Below are 15,074 nucleotides of genomic sequence, written 5' to 3' on the forward strand. Positions count from 1 at the left end.
TACACCCCGCCCAGACTGGGGGGGGGGGCCAGGATAGAGGCAGGCTCAATTACTACGTTTTCCCGAGCAGAGCCAAAGATTACGCAATGGTGTACAGCGTGTTCCCAGTACACGGAGACCCACACGCACCTCGCGTATAGGCATGCGTCCCTGTCCCCGCCCCCCCCCCACCGCCGCCTTCCTTGGGGGAAGGGAGGGAGGCTGCACTCTGTGGGGCCCCACCCCTGCCTCAGTGCCACGGTTATAATTTTATGGATCCGGCCAGGGTGGAAGTGTGTTGCAGAACTGCAGAGCTGGGAAGGGACCAGAGCTGCCAACTTTTCCCTTTTCTTGCGAGGAATCCTATTCGGAATAAGGGAACTTCCCTTTAAAAAAGGGAAAAGTTGGCAGCTATGGAAGGGATCCGCCAAGAGTCATCTAGTCCAACCCCTTTGCAATGCAGGAAAGCGGCGGCTGGTGTAGGCAGGTGTGTGCGCTCAGGTTGTTCCCTGGAGGGCAGGTGGAAACCCTGGTCCAAAACCACCGGGTCAGACCCCCCAGACGGGTTCCACCTCTTCTGCTTTGCACCCCCCACCACCACTTTAAAAGCAAAATTCACCCGCTGCCCACAAGCCAAGGGTGTGCTCCCATACTCTCGGCCCCTGTGGCGTTCTGGGAACTCTGCCACAATTCCGGGGCGCCAGGAACGAGGTCGCACCTAAATTGTGGGGATGATGTATGAGGCAGGTGCACAGGAACTTGGCACAGAACCACCCCATTGTCCGTCTGACAAAAGAACACCCTACCCGGAGCTTCTGTACATCTCCAAGCTTCTAGGAGGAAAAAATCGGGAAAGGTAGTGTAGCGTAATGGTTAGAGCGCCGGAATAAGACTTGGGAAAGCAGGGCTGGAATCCCCCTACTCAGGCAGGAAGCTCACTGGGTGTGACCATGTGGCCCTAGCCTACCTCACAGGGTTGTTGTTGTGGGGTTTAAATGATGTGGGGGAGAGGAATGGATGCCCCCCTTGGGCTCCTAGGAGGTAATAAAAGCTGGCAAATAAAATAAAATAATCAGTGGGCTCCAGCTGACGACGCAGAGGAAACCTGGGGGTCAGCCGGGAGGATGCGAGTGTCTGGGTGACCCCGCCTGCAACCCACAAAGTCCCAAAAGCCGCAGTGAGAATGAGATGTCGAAGACGGAACGAGCCATGCCCACAACACCAGCCGTACCCAAAGGTCCACCATCGATATATCGCAACCCCACAAGCCGCCAGCCTCCCGATGGAGCCCCACATACCTGCTCAGCACTCACCCTTCCGACTTTGCCGTCCGAAACCCCTACCTCAAAGGCTTCCTCTCTCCATCATCTGTGGCGAGGGCTCAGCTCCCCTCTCCAGCCAAGCCGGGGAGAAAATAACCTTTCCGCCATAACTGGACGTGCGGGGAGGTGTCTAGGGGCAGGGCCGTCTGATCTGCCATGGGAAAGTTGTGGGAGAGGGGAGGGGAGAGAGGCGCCCCCCCCCTCATGCGTGCTTGCACATGGGGGGGTGGGAGGCAGAGACTCCGCTGTCTAAATATGGACACAGCTTAGAAGCGCGGCGTCACATGGAGCAGCACACACATGAGGCGCAGCTGGAGGAAGGGAAAGAGAGAGAGCGCTCCATTCATCATCTTCTCCCCACGCACCCTTGCCACACCTCCCTCCCACCCAGGCAAGGGGAGCAGGAGGCAGGCAGAACTAAATCTGGATCAGGCATGAGACACGGGCAGACAAAGGAAGAGTCCCCCTTCCCTCCTGACGGGGAAGGCAGACGCATCTTCCGGCTTTCGCTTCCGGTCCCAACAGTTTTGTGTTGTTCCAGGAGCACAAAAAATAAAATAGTTCTGAAGACCCAGCATGGGTTTCTGAAAAACACAAGCACTGCCAAACAAGCTAGCTTCCCTCCTTCCTTCCTTCCTTCCTCTTTCTTTCTTTCTTTCTTTCTTTTTCTTTCTTCCTTCCTTTTTCTTCCTTCCTTCCTCTTCCTTCCTTCCTTTTTCTTCCTTCCTTCCTCTTTCTTTCTTTTCTTCCTTCCTTCCTTCCTCTTTCTTTCTTTCTTTCCTTCCTTCCTTCCTTTTTCTTCCTTCCTTCTTTCCTTCCTTCCTTCCTTCCTTCCTTCCTTCCTTCCTTCTTCTTCCTTCTTTCTTTTCTTTCTTTCTTTCTTTCTTCCTTTCTCTTTCTTTCTTTCCTTCCTTTTTCTTCCTTCCTTCTTTCCTTCCTTCCTTTTTCTTCCTTCCTTCCTTCCTCCTTCCTTCCTTCCTTCCTTCCTTCCTTCCTTCCTTCCTTCCTTCCTTCCTTTTTCTTCCTTCCTTCCTCTTCCTTCTTTCCTTTTTTCCTCTTTCTCTTTCTCTTTCCTTCCTTCCTTCCTTCCTTCCTTCCTTCCTTCCTTCCTTCCTTCCTCCTTTCCTTTCCTTTCCTTTCCTTCCTTCCTTCCTTCCTTCCTTCCTTCCTTCCTTCCTTCCTTTCCTATCTTTCTTTCTGACGGAGTCGCAAGCTTGTTGGAACAGGGGAATGCTGTGGAGGAGCTGTTCCCAGGGCGGAACAGACTCTCATGAGAGGTTTTGAGACTCTCCTGCCTTGGAGGTTTTTAAGCAGAGATCAGGTAGCCACCTGTCCTGGGTGCCTCAGCTGAGATTCCTGCATTGCAAGGGGTAGGACTAGATGACCCATGGGGGGGGGGCCTTGCAACTATGCAATTCGGCGATTCTATGGGGAGGCACCAACGGGAAGTGAACTCTCGATTCTCTCTCGGAAAAGCCACTGCCTTCCTCCAGGAGGAAACATCCTAACTTCTTCCATCAGGAAGCCAAGGAAGATTTGGCACAAGAAAACACGAGTCCTGCGGCACCTACAAAATTAAGCCCCCCCCCCCATCACAACACAGTGCACTGCTCTGGGGGTCAAGGAGGACCCCACTTCTGCCCCTGCCCCTTAGTTGTGATTCCTGCATTGCAGGGGGTTGGGCTAGATCAGGGGTCAGCAAACCTTTTCAGCAGGGGGCCGGTCCACTGTCCCTCAGACCTTGCGGGGGGCCGGACTATATTTTGAAAAACAAAACAATGAACAAATTCCTATGCCCCACAAATAACCCAAAGATGCATTTTAAATAAAAGCACGCATTCTACTCATGTAAAAACACCAGGCAGGCCCCACAAATAAACCAGAGATGCATTTTAAATAAAAGCGCACATTCTACTCATGTAAAAACACGCTGATTCGGATAGTCCGCGGGCTGGATTTAGAAGGCAATTGGGCCGTATCCGGCCCCCGGGCCTTAGGTTGCCTACCCATGGACTAGATCAGCCTTTCTCAACCTGTGGGTCCCCAGATGTTGTTGAACTACAACTCCCATCACCCCTAGCTAGCAAGGCCAGAGCTCAGGGATGATGGGAGTTGTAGTCCAACATCTGGGGACCCACAGGTTGAGAACTGCTGGACTAGATGACTCACGGGGTCCTTTTCCAACTCTATGGTTGCAGGATTCTATTGTTCAAATCAGCCCTGGCCAGCGAAGCTTTTCAAAACGCCTAGTCTCAGCAGCAAACTTTCCGAGACCCTCTGGGATTTGAAACGCAGAGGGTGCCCGGATATAAACAGGCAGCCAAGCTGCTTGGATTGTCCCAGCCGTACTTTAACAGGATTGGGGGGTATGCAGCGAAGGAGGTGCCTTTGTTGGGGCCAGTCCCTCTTGCTGCTGGGAATTCCCAGAGAAAAGCCTGGGCCAACTGTGCGTATGCGCAGTTCCTCCAGGATCCTCAGAAGAGCCTTCTGGGTCAGGCCAGGGGGTCCCATCTAGTCCAGCGTCCTGACCAAGACTCCTGTGGGAAACCTGCAATCAGGATCCGAGAACAAGAGCCTACAGGTCAGGAGATATTCAGAATCACTGCTGCCTCCTCCATCTAGCTTGGTGCCCACTCCTGAAGAGGCCGTTCCTTTTACCTGTCCTGTCCTGAAACCAGCAGCGCCAACTTGAATAAAATATTGGGGGTGGGAGCAGGTAAGCCCCACCCTGCATAATTGCTAACAAGACACGCACCATCTGAATGGCAATGCCCATCAACTTGGGGGAAGGGGAAGGGCTCAAATATTCTATTGAGGGACATCAAAGGGACCTCAGCCCTTAGGAGTTGGCTCCTATGCCTGAAACCAGGAAGCAGCCCCAGGGTTTGCAAAATCAAAATGCAAAGCCACACGTCAGATTCTGGGGACAGAAAGGTGGGATCTGGAGGTACAGGATGCCAAGCCCGGACCAAGCTTGCAGCCCCCAGACTGTACAGTGATAATAATAATAATAATAATAATAATAATAATAATACAGTGGTACCTCAGGTTACAGACACTTCAGGTTACAGACTCCGCTAACCCAGAAATAGTGCTTCAGGTTAAGAACTTTGCTTCAGGATGAGAACAGAATTTGTGCTCTGGCGGCGCAGCGGCAGCAGGAGGCCCCATTAGCTAAAGTGGTGCTTCAGGTTAAGAACAGTTTCAGGTTAAGAACAGACCTCCGGAACGAATTAAGTACTTAACCCGAGGTACCATAATAATAATAATAATAATAATAATAATAATAATAATATGTTGTTTATACTCTGCCCATCTGGCTGGGTTTCCCCAGCCACTCTGGGCAGCTTCCAACAGAATATTAAAATACAAAACCTATTAAACATTAAAAGCTTCCCTAAACAGGGCTGCCTTCAGATGTCTTCTAAAAGTCTGGTAGTTTTTTGTCTCTTTGACATCTGGTGGGAGGGCGTTCCACAGGGCGGGTGCCACTACCAAGAAGGCCCTCTGCCTGGTTCCCTGTAACTTGGCTTCTGACAGCGAGGGAACCGCCAGAAGGCACCTCGCCGCTGGACCTCAGTGTCCAGGCAAAACGATGGGGTGAATGTGGTCGTGCCCGGAATTGCTGAAGCCGCATTTTTAACGCAGTGTTTTCCCACCCCACAACAATGCGGACAACTTTTCTGGGCTGGCCTTTCAACTTGTAAGAAGAGAAAGCACGTAGGGAACGGCACTTGGCCGCCCCGGACTATTCCTGGAGCAAGAAAGAGGATTTTGTCCTGCGAGAGCTTCTGTTAAGCTCGGTCAGCTCTGGGCCATTACCACCCCAACCCAACCCCCAGCCTAAGCAGGTGTGTGGCTACTCTGAGTCTGCACCGAAAGAGGCACAGTAAGCAGCCAGTCGCTGCCAGCGATTCAGCAGGAACCCAAAATCCAGGGCAAGGGAAAATGCAGCGCAGAAAAAACAAGCAAAGTCTAGCCCAGCCCATTATAATGAATCCCTCATACAGCAATTTCCATTTGCAAAGCATTTTCCTTTAACCTGTATGGAATTTGCTCCTTCCTGCAACATCATGACGCATTTCTATAATTCGCAAAAAGGAAACTGAGGCTGATGGATGCAGCAATGGCCGGGGTCACAAAACCCAAACCACAGCAGAGGGAGAATCTGAACCCACATCTCACAAGAACTGCAAAAAAAAGAGCAAATTCAAAAAAGAGCAACACTCCTGGGTCATCCATGCAGATCAGTAAGCTAAAGGAAAAGGTGATGGTGATGCAAATTGCGGCTTAGGGACCGCCTCTCCTGGTATGCCCCGCGGGGGACCTTAAGGTCCACAAATGACAACATTTTGGAGGTCCCAGGTTGCAAGGTGGTTAGACTGGTCTCAATTAGGGCCAGGGCCTTTTCAGTACTGGCCCCGACTTGGTGGAATGCTCTGTCACAAGAGACTAGGGCCCTGCGGGACTTGACATCTTTCCACAGGGCCTGAAAGACGGAGCTGTTCCGCCTGGCCTTTGGTTTGGACTCAGTCTGACCCTTATGTTTCCCTCCCCTTGTGGCTTTGATCTATGGGCTACTTTTAAAATGAGGGTGCATTTTAAATTGCATTTTAACCTGTACTTCAAATTGTGTTTTTTTTTCTTATTATGTTTTTACTGTAATTTTACATGTGTTAGCCGCCCTGAGCCCGGCTCTGGCCGGGGAGGGCGGGTTATAAATAATTATTATTATTATTATTAAATATCAAATAAAGGTACAGGGACCCCTGACCATTAGGTCCAGTCATGACCGACTCTTGGGTTACGGCGCTCATCTCACTTTATTGGCCAAGGGAGCCAATATCAAATACCCCAGCTTAATAGATTCCTTGAAGCAGAGGAATGGTGGCAACTCAAGCAGAGAGCTTTCCACTCAACAGAGGCCTTTCGCACATGAACTTGCCAAGTCACCAGATGCCCCAAAGGGAAACCCACAAGCAGGATCCGACCACAAGAGCAACTCTCCCCTCCTGTGGTTTCCAGCAACTGGGATTCAGAAGCACCACTGCCTCTGACTGTGAAGCACAGAGCAAAGCCATTGTGGCTAGTAGCCACCAATAGCCCTCTCCTCCTCCATGAATTTGTCCAATCGTCTTTTAAAGCCATCTAGGCTGGGAGCCACGGCTGCCTCCTGTGGGAGGGAGTTCCACAGATTAACTATGCAATGTGCAAGGACTTCCTTTTCTTTTATCTGTCCGGAATGTGCCACGTCTTAACTAAACATGGCAACTGGCGTTGGGGATGGAGGGCTGCCAAACCCGGTGATGAGCTGGTGACGGAGCAGGTGACAACAGCCTCTTGCGACGAACTTCTTATTCCGCCCGACGACAAACATCTGTGGCCTTGCACCCAAAAGACCTCACCGCGAGAAAGGGAGAAGAGCCACACAGGGCCATTCCGATCGCACAAAGCAGCAACTCAGAATCTAGCCAGGAGTTCATGGAATCATAGAATTGTAGAGCTGGAAGGGACCCCAGGGGTCATCTAGTCCAACCCCCTGCATCGCCGAAAAGGACTGGAGCATTTGGGGAGGGAACCCTCGTACGCATCGGGGGAAAGAGCCAACTTACAGCGGCATGAAGCTAGTTGTGGTGTTAATCAGGGCCTTGACCGATCTGGCATGGAAATCATTCTGACGGCCCTTTGAGGGCACCAGAGATACTGCCTGTTTGCAGCAGGCTAAGCAGGGAAATTTAAAATAGTCCTGGAGTCGACGTGAGAGCTGCCTGTCTGGTTCCCAGAACTTTCTCCAACCTCCTTCTGCTTGCCCGGGGCTCGTCCCTGCCCAAAATCTGTCTTCTGGTTCAACTGGTTCCACTAAACAGGACCCGCATGACGCAACCCTGGTTATGAGTGCGAGATCAGACACAGCAGAAGCGGCTGGAAGAGGCAGTCCTGGGCTACTGGCCCACATGCAGAGCTGGGGAAACAAGACACGGTCTGATGAATGGCTATGCATTTGGGAAGAAAAGCTCAGGGCTTCCACCAGCCCCACACGCTAAGGAAGGGTGTGGATCCTTCTATTTCAACGGGGGGGGCGCTCGGGGATTGGCCATGATCCGTGCACACTCCAAAACTGGGCGCCTGCAAAGAGAAGCGTCGACTTGCACATGTGAACTGGGCAGCACGGGTGTGACCTCACATCACCCTGAATACACACAGAGCAGATTCCCATATTCAAATGTAAAGGAATCAAGGGGTACACATCACCCCTCGGCAGAAGCTACAATTCCCATCCTGGTGAACTGGCTGGGGCTGATGGGAGTAAGTGCCTGGAGGGCACCAGGTGGGCAAAGGCTGGTGTAGGCACAACATACATAAACACATGCAAAACAGACCTAGGACACAAAATACAACAGGTCTGGTCCCATACTGTCAATGACACTAAGCTCAGCAATATTCACAGGGCGCCTGTTGATTTCTTGCAACCAAGCCTTAAAGGTGCACGTAGGACAATCGGGTTGCTTGTGGCATGCGCAACTTGTGTGCCATGTTTGTCTTCCTGCCTGAGAACGTGCAAAACCGCACCTGCAGCAAGTGCAACCTGGCTGCCTTCCTGGAAAAGAAGGTAGAGCGACTTCAGTCCCACCTATTCACACTTCGAGCCACCAGGTAAGATGACGAAATTCTCACTAGACAGGAATGGACTGACCTGGAAAAGAGACGCAGGTGGGGTGCCCCTAGGGAGAAAGATCGCCCAACCCTGGAGGAATGTGACCCAAAAAGGCAAAACTGTCTGGAGCCTTGCTGTGTCTCTGGAACTACAAAACTGATTCCATGCCCTCACCTCGGACACCGGTTTTCGGCCAGAAGAGAGCAAGTACAGTAGTTTCAAACCCCAGAACAAACAAAGGTTGCAGTTCCTGCTGCTCCCCAGAAAAAGGAAGAGGCATGTGGTGCTGGCAGGTGACTCCCTACTGAGGGAGAGAGAGGCAGCAGCGTGCAGAGGAAGGACTTGTGATTTCAGCTGTGTCTATACTAATGCACAGTGTATGGGAAACAAACAAGACAAATTTGATCACTTACAACAGGTTGGCAAATATGACCTAACAGACAGTACTGAAACCTGGTAGGATAAGACTAATGACTGGAATGTAGGAATTGAGGTGATCAAAAGAAATAGATCAAAAGGAAGGGAGGAAGAGGAGCATTATATGTAAATGATGTGTACACTTGTGAAGAAATCCATGACCTGGAGCATGAAAAACAGATTGAGAGTATATGGGTAAAAACTGTAGGAGAAAGAATCAACACTGATCTTACTGTGGGTGTCTGATATAGATGATGCCTTCCTAGAAGGTTACCAAACATTCAAAAATGAAGGATACTGTAGTCATAGGAGACTTTGACTACCCCGATATATGTTGGAGCGCAAACTCTGCCAGGAATGTCAGATCCAATGAATTCTTCCATTGCCTCGCTGACAATTTCATTTCCCAGAAGGTAGAAGCAGCAACAAGGGGGTGATCTATCTTGGACCTGGTCCTCACCAACATAGAGGAACCGATCAACAAGGTGGAAGCACTGGGAACCTTGGCAGGAAGTGATCGTGTTTTCTTGGGTTTCATTATACACAAGCAAGGGAAAGATGAGTGTAGTCTCTGCACTTTCAGAAGGCTTATTTCCGAAAGCTTAAGGACAGGGGTACCAACATGAATAAAATGGGGAGGGGCAGTTAAGCAGCTGAGGGGATGCAGGTGACACCAAACTTGGGGGGGGGGTAGCTAATGCCACAGAATCAGAATTCAAAATGACCTTCACAGATTGGAGAACTGGGCCCAAAACTTACAAAATGAGTTTCAGTAGGGACAAGAGTGAGGTTCTGCACTTAGGCAAGAACAACCAGATGCACAAATATGGGATGGGGGACACCTGGCTTATTAGCAGCACATGTGGAAAGTATCTAGGGGTCTTGGTGGACCACCAGTTAAACATAAGTCAACCGTGTGATGCAGCAGCAAAAGAAGCTAATGCTATTCTAGGCTGCATCAACAGAAGCTTAGTGTCCAGATCAAGGGAAGTAATAAAGGTAAAGGGACCCCTGACCATTAGGTCCAGTCGTGACCGACTCTGGGGTTGTGGCGCTCATCTCGCTTTACTGGCCGAGGGAGCCGGTGTACAGCATGACTGAGCCGCTTCTGGCGAACCAGAGCAGCGCACAGAAACGCCGTTTACCTTCCCGCCGGAACGGTACCTATTTATCTATTTGTACTTTGACATACTAGGTTGGCAGGAGCAGGGACGGGGCATTGGGAGCTCACCCCGTTGCGGGTATTCGAACTGCCAACCTTCTGACTGGCAAGTCCTAGGCTCTGTGATTTAACCCACAGCGCCACCCGCGTAAGGGAAGTAATAGTCCCAGTCTATTCTGCCTTGGTCAGACCACACCTGGAATACTGTGTTCATTTCTGGGCACCACAATTTAAGAAAGATGTTGACAAGGTAGAATGTGGGCAGAGGAGGGTAACCAAGATGATCAAGGGTCTGGAAAGCAAGCGGGATGAGGAACAGTTGAAGGAGCTGGGTATGTTTAGCCTGGAGAAGAAGAGACTGAGAGAAGAAAGGAGAGCCATCTTCAAATATCCCCTCAAGTTGCAAGGGAGTCCATTCCACAGCTGAACAACTCTTACCCTCAAAAAGTTCTTCTTGATGTTTAGACAGAATCTCCTTTCTTGCAATCTGAATTCACTGGTGCAGGTCCTGCCCTCTGGAGCAGCAGGAAAGAAGACTGCCCCAGAACTCCATCCTCCTTCCTCCCAACCTGGAAGGGTCCTGGGTTTCAGACAGGGAGGCAGGAGAGCACAGCCACCCTGGGACAAGGACAGCAGACGTTTAGCTGAGACACCTACATTGCAGCGGGTTGGGCTAGATGACCCCTTGGCGTCCCTTCCAACTCTACAATTTTATAGGGTATTTTTAAAATCCATGATTCCTGCTTCCGCCCACCAGCACTGAGGGTCCTCGCAATAGGTGCCCTCACCTGCCCCCTCCCTTAAGAGGTTCCCCCAGTCCTGAGCCACAAAGTGGACACTTCTCCCAGGGTTATAACCAGGAACAATCACAGAGCCCACCCCCCCCCCAAAAAAAACCCCTCATGGAACACCACCACTCCCAGAGCACAGGGCGGGCAAGGGGGGCATTTAGCTGAACGGCAGTGGGGGCATCTGGGGTAGTAATCATCATCATCATCATAAATTTTATTTATACCCCGCCAAGACCGGGCTCAGGGCGGCTAACAACCAATAATAAAAACATGTTGATTAAAACACAATTTAAAAAACAAGATTAAAATACAACATTAAAACATTAGGATGCAGCCTCTTCACAGGAGGAGAAAGGAGAAAGAAAGAGGGGAAGGGAATCAAACTGATTCTAAGCCAAAGGCCAGGAGGAACAACTCTGTCTTGCAGGCCCTGTGGAAAGAAATCAGATCCTGCAGGGCCCTGGTCTCATGAGGCAGAGCGTTCCACCAGGCCGGAGCCATCACTGAAAAGGCCCTGGCTCTGGTTGAAGCTAATCTGACTTCCTTAGGGCCCGGGACCTCTAGGGTGTTGCTGTTTATTGACCTTACGGTCCTCCATGGGGCATACCAGGAGAGGCGGTCCCGTAGGTACGAGGGCCCTAAGCCACAAAGGGCTTTAAAGGTCAAGACCAGCACCTTGAACCTGACCCTGTACTCCACCAGGAGCCAGTGCAGCTTGAAAAGCACTGGGTGAATATGCTCCCATGGCAGGGACCCTGTGAGGAGCCTCACTGCAGCATTCTGCACCCGCTGGAGTTTCTGGGACAGCTTCAAGGGCAGCCCCGCGTAGAGCGAATTACAGTAGTCAAGCCTGGAGGTGACCGTCGCGTGGATCACTGTAGCCAGGTCAGGGCAGGAAAGGTAAGGGACCAACTGCTTGATGCGGCAAAGGTGGAAAAATGTCGCCTTGGCTGTTTCTGTAACCTGTGCCTCCATGGAAAGGGAGGCGTCAAGGATTACACCCAAACTCTTAACGGGTAAAGGGGAATAGAGGCAGCAGGCAGAGGAAGGGGGTGGGTCGTGGTCCAAATGCCAAACATCACCAGCAGCATCTCAATCCGGGAGGGACGGGCAGAAGATGAATTTGAAGGGGGTCGTTTGGAAAACTTTTATTACTGGGGGAGGCAAGAGACCTAAGAGAGACGCTGACCCTGGCAATGGTCTGTCCATCAGCGATGCAAAGCCAGCAGCCCCCTTTTCTGCCCCACACTGGGAGCAGCAGGGGAGCAGGTGGACAGCTCATGGCACTCAAATGAAAGGGGCTCCCTAGTCCTCGTGGAGGAAGGCGAATCACAGAATCAAGAGGGTGGGAACTGGGGGTCATCTAGTCCAACCCCCGGCGTTGCAGGAATCGCAACTGAAGAATCCCTGGCAGATGGCAGCCCAGCCCCTGCTTAAAAACAGGCAAGAAAGGAAGGCTCACCACCTTCGGAGGGAGTCCGTGGGGCTGGGGGGCTGTCAAAGCAGACCCTGTAGCTCTAGTCCTCACTGAGGATGGTGAATAAGGGGCTGTCATATCGCAACCTTTAACCTGGGATGGTTCTAGTCCCCGCTGAGGATGGAGAGAGGCTGTCAAATGAGGGCCCACAACACGGGGTGCTTGAAGGGGGAGCTTGTCAAACCAGCCTCTGTAATATGGGGTGGTTCTAACACTCTTTGAAGGGGGTGAGGCTGTCTAATCAGACTCTGTGACACGGGGTGCTTCTAGCCCTCATTGAGGATGCTGGAGGTGAGATGTCAAATCAGGCCCCGCAACAAGGGGATGGTTCTAGCCCTCATTGAGGATACTGAAGCGGGGAGCCTGTCAAATCATGCCCCATGACATGGGGGTGCTTCTAGCCGTCATTGAGGATGCTGAAGCGGGGAGCCTGTCAAATTATGGCCTCTGACATGGGAGTGCTTCTAGTCCCCATTGAGGATCCTGAAGGGGGGAGCCTGTCAAATCATGCCCCATGACATGGGGGTGCTTCTAGCCGTCATTGAGGATGCTGAAGTGGGGAGCCTGTCAAATTATGGCCTCTGACATGGGAGTGCTTCTAGCCCCCATTGAGGATCCTGAAGCGGGGAGCCTCTCTAATCATGGCCCATGACACTGGGACGGTTCTAGCCCTCATTGAGGATGCTGGAGGTGAGCTGTCAAATCAGGCCCCACAACATGGGGACAGTTCTAGCCCCCATTGAGGATCCTGAAGGGGGGAGCCTGTCAAATTAGGGCCCCTGACATGGGAGTGCTTCTAGCCCCCATTGAGGATCCTAAAGGGGGGAGCCTCTCTAATCATGGCCCATGACACGGGGACGGTTCTAGCCCTCACTGAGGATGCTGGAGGTGAGCTGTCAAATCAGGCCCCACAACATGGGGATGGTTCTAGCCCCCATTGAGGACCCTGAAGCGGGGAGCCTGTCAAATCATGCCCCATGACATGGGGTTGCTTCTAGCCCCCATTGAGGATCCTGAAGGGGGGAGCCTGTCAAATTATGGCCCACGACATGGGAGTGCTTCTAGCCCCCATTGAGGATCCTGAAGGGGGGAGCCTGTCAAATTATGGCCCACGACATGGGAGTGCTTCTAGCCCCCATTGAGGATCCTGAAGGGGGGAGCCTGTCAAATTATGGCCCACGACATGGGAGTGCTTCTAGCCCCCATCGAGGATCCTGAAGGGGGGAGCCTGTCAAATCATGCCCCATGACATGGGGGTGCTTCTAGCCGTCATTGAGGATCCTGAAGGGGGGAGCCTGTCAAATTATGGCCCACGACATGGGAGTGCTTCTAGCCCTCATTGAGGATCCTGAAGGGGGGAGCATCTCAAATTACGGCCCATGACATGGGGGTGCTTCTAGCCCCCATTGAGGATCCTGAAGGGGGGAGCCTGTCAAATTACGGCCCATGACACGGGACGGTTCTAGCCCTCACTGAGGATGCTGGAGGTGAGCTGTCAAATCAGGCCCCACAGCATGGGGATGGTTCTAGCCCTCATTGAGGATACTGAAGGGGGGAGCCTGTCAAATTATGGCCCCTGACATGGGAGTGCTTCTAGCCCCCATTGAGGATCCTGAAGGGGGGAGCCTCTCTAATCATGCCCCATGACACGGGACGGTTCTAGCCCTCATTGAGGATGCTGCCGGGAGGGGGCTGTGCAATGGTGGCCCACGGCGTGGGGGCGGTTCTCCTCCCCCCCGCAAGGCGCCCCCTTCCCCCGCGCCCTCCCCGGAGCCATGCACCCGAGGCGGAGATGGGGGGGTGGTCTTTACCTGCGCCCTCCTGCCCGCTCTTCCTTCCTTCCCCGACACAAAGCTCGCAGCAGCGGCGGCGGCGGCCGTAGCCCCGCCCTCGGCTCTGAGCGGCGGCTCCGCCAGCCAATGGGCTCGGCTCTTGCCAGGCGCCCGGGTCGCCCGGGCGCCTCCGCCAGCCACGTGCGAGGCGAGGAGCCCGGTGCGCGGGCACGTGACGGGGCGGGGACAGAACGCGGAGACATGTGCGGGGGCGGGGCCGGGCGGGGAGGCACGTGCAGGAGGGCGAGCGGCGGCGGGGGGAGGGGTCTCGGCGGCGCCCCGTTCACGTGTACAGACCGTTCCGACGTTACGCGAGCGCCGACGCGTGGATTTCCCAGGCGAGAGGCGGAAGGCGTCGCCCAGCGACCACCCGCCGTATCCTCAGGCTGTCCATTGTCCTGCCCCGACCCCGCTCCGCGCCCCTCCTTATAATCTTGCTAACTCATTCATAGAATCGTATGCAGTACGGAGCTGGAAGGGACCCAGCTGGAGGGTCATCTAGTCCAACCCCCTGCAATACAGGAATATTTTTGCCCATCGTGGAACTCGAACCCAAGACCCCGAGGTTGATAGTCTTTTGCTCCCACGACTGAGCTATTTCAGCTGTTCCTGGGTTGGCTGAGAAGAAAGAAGGAAGTAGAAACAGAAAAGAAATTGCACGGCTGCAGCTCAGCCAGATGGGCAGGGTTCAAATAATAAAATTAATATCATCATTGTTGAAAGCATAAAGGGACGAGCCAGTCATTAAGAAAACAATTAAACATTAATAGAATTAAAACCGTTTATAGAGACATAGATAAGATTTCTAAAAACGAAAAGATAGTACAATGATACCTCAGTTTACATACGCTTCAGGTTGCATACGCTTCAGGTTACAGACTCCGCTAACCCAGAAATAGTACCTCGGGTTAAGAACTTTGCTTCAGGATAAGAACAGAAATTGTGCTTCCGGTGGCGCGGCAGCAGCAGGAGGCCCCATTAGCTAAAGTGGTGCTTCAGGTTAAGAACAGTTTCAGGTTAAGTACGGACCTCTGGAACAAATTAAGTACTTAACCCGAGGTACCACTGTATTGCGGGACGTGGGTGGCGCTGTGGGTAAAACCTCAGTGCCTAGGACTTGCCGATCAGAAGGTCATCGGTTCGAATCCCCGCGGCAGGGTGAGCTCCCGTCTTTCGGTCCCAGCTCCTGCCCACCTAGCAGTTCGAAAGCACCCTTAAGTGCAAGTAGATAAATAGGGACCGCTTTATAGCGGGAAGGTAAACGGCGTTTCCGTGTGCTGCGCTGGTGCCGGTTCGCCAGAGCAGCTTCGTCACGCTGGCCACGTGACCCGGAAGTGTCTCCGGACAGCGCTGGCTCCCGGCCTCTTAAGCGAGATGAGCGCACAACCCTAGAGTCGGACATGACTGGCCGGTACGGGCAGGGGTCCCTTTACCTTTAC

This window comes from Podarcis filfolensis, assembly GCF_964270895.1.
Source record: "Podarcis filfolensis genome assembly, chromosome: 8".
Classification (NCBI taxonomy): domain Eukaryota; kingdom Metazoa; phylum Chordata; class Lepidosauria; order Squamata; family Lacertidae; genus Podarcis; species Podarcis filfolensis.